Raw genomic sequence first — 2,500 nt, 5'->3', positions numbered from 1 at the left:
AGACATTGACAGTAGAATTGGTATGTAAGCTTTCTTGATAAATATATTCCCTGATTAGTTTTGCTGCCGGGCATCTACTCATCATGTACATTATAATAAAGGAACTTTACGCCACAATTGGTCCTCAAAAAAAAAAAAAAAGAAAAAAAAAAAGAAGAAAAAAAAACGTTCTTTCATAAATAGAGAGCACATTACAGAGGTATGCTTTCATTCATGGTTTAATATTCAGTGGTTTTCATTATCACCATTAAAGATAACATATAATTTAGTACTGGAAAAGGCAACTGCGTATTTAATGCCCTTTTGAATCCTTATATTTATGCTTTTCAGGAATAATAACGTGCTTGCTAAGTCAGTTTGGGCTTTCTGTTGTATTAATTTTTCGAATATATTTAGTTATGTGTTAGTGATTGAGATTGTTCTATGCCAAGATAGAGAGAGACAGAGAAAATGGAGACACACATACTTATTGTGTATTTATATAGATATTAATTAATTTATTATTTATTTATCAATAAATCTATAGAGAGCGAGATTGCTCCTAATTTCTTAGCCAAATCAGCATTATAATGAGAGAGAATCAGATAGGCAGCCACAGACTGGGAACAATCGTAATCACACAAACTAAATGTAAATGAATGATAAATTCACCGGAAAACGATAATCGACATAACTTGCACATTTTTTTCAAAATGTCTTAATCATGTTCTTTCATTGAAAAAATAGTGTTACATTTAAGCTACGCGTCTGTTGCATCATCACATGTTGCATCTGATACATATTTGACACAATTATGCCAATGTTAGGAAGTGCGAGAGAGAGTGAGAGGGGGGGAGGAGAGAGAGAGGGGAGAGGGTGAGAGGGGGGAGGGAAGAGAAGGAGAGGGAGAAGGAGAGGGAGAGAGAGAGAGAGAAAGGAACTTTGCAACAAACCTGAGCCAGAAGAGAAGGCAGACAAAATTCCCTTTTCAATACTTATATTTATGCAATTCATGGAATAATAATGTTCTAATTAAGTCAGTTTTTACTGTCTGTTGCATTATTCTTTTCGAATATATTTATGAGTTTGTGATTGAAATTGTTCTGGTTTGTCGTTAGAGAAAGATGACTGATACGAGAGAGAGAGAGAGAGAGAGAGAGAGATTGCGGTTGGATATGAGCTGAATATTGTTATCCTTTGATATCATTTGTGTTATTACACTCATTATTATAGTTCCTAATTTCTTAACTAAATAATCATTATCAACATGAGAAAATGTAAAATAAATAGATATATCAAGTTCTTAACAAGTCCACTCTTAATAATGTTGATAAGGGTAAACTTAGCAACTATAATAACAGTAAAGACAATGCTTATGATAATAATAATGCTGCTGTATCAATTATAATTTGCATAAGTGTTTTATTCATCCTCACCATTATTATTAGTAGTAACATTACTATAATGATGATAATAACATGAGTAATAATAATAATATGACAATAGTAATAATGATTAGGATACTACTACTATTAGTGTATTTTTAAATACTTTATTAATTTTTATTCCATTAAGAAAATTTAGTTAGATTATAGATTCATTTAATTATGTATTACTTTTTTTCTGATGCATTCATTTTGCAATATATCATTTAGATTTCTGTGAATGTGATTGTTGCATGCTTTATTTTCAGATATTATCTGGAAATAAACGTTACATTGCAAGATGAATACAACAAAAAAGTAACTCTCCCTGCAGGTTATTATTCCCGCCTATTATAAATATTCAAAATGCCCAAATAAGCAAAGTACTTGGCTGAGAGTTGGGGGGCTTGGGTTCGATTTCCAAGCAGTGTGTGTTTTATATATTGAACTCCATTCAGTTTTTGGGTGATTGAGATTTGTTGCAACATATCTTATATGATTAATATAATAATTAAAGAAAAAAAAAGAGAGAGACAACGAGAAGTCATCAGGGAAAGTTTATACATATATGAACAAAATAGACAAATTATTCTGCGTTTCTAGTAAATTTTAAAGTTGTGATCTTGATGTACACACTATTTGCTACGTGCCAGTCTCATTAAAAGTGTGTAAAGAGGTCATTGCGTGGCCCGACTGGTAGGCTCGGGAACGTGTGTATGGTGTAAGAAGGGATGCAAGGTCAGAAGAATGTGTATGTGTGTGAAGTGTAGTTGTGCAAATGAGCCGAAGTGAGGTAGGCGTTGTTAGAATCCCGAGGAGAGGCGTGTACAGATGCTTTATACTTTAGGGTTATAGATTATTGGCCTTGTAAACTTAAAAAAAAAAAAAACTAAAATATGTTTAGGCGTTATTCAGCCTTCCTTCTTACAAAGAGTCGGGGACTTATCAAAAGTGATTATAAAATGGTCTATTCATTTTGTAAAACAAGGCTAAAACAGAACATAAAACGAAACATGACACAGTAAAGCAAACACTGAAACACAAAAGACGAAATAGACATAAAACACGAAGCACAAACATTAAAACGAGAACCACCT

This window comes from Penaeus chinensis, chromosome 41 (genome assembly GCF_019202785.1).
Source record: "Penaeus chinensis breed Huanghai No. 1 chromosome 41, ASM1920278v2, whole genome shotgun sequence".
NCBI lineage: Eukaryota > Metazoa > Arthropoda > Malacostraca > Decapoda > Penaeidae > Penaeus > Penaeus chinensis.
The sequence above is the reverse complement of the archived record's forward strand: the minus strand, read 5'-3'. Positions refer to the sequence as shown.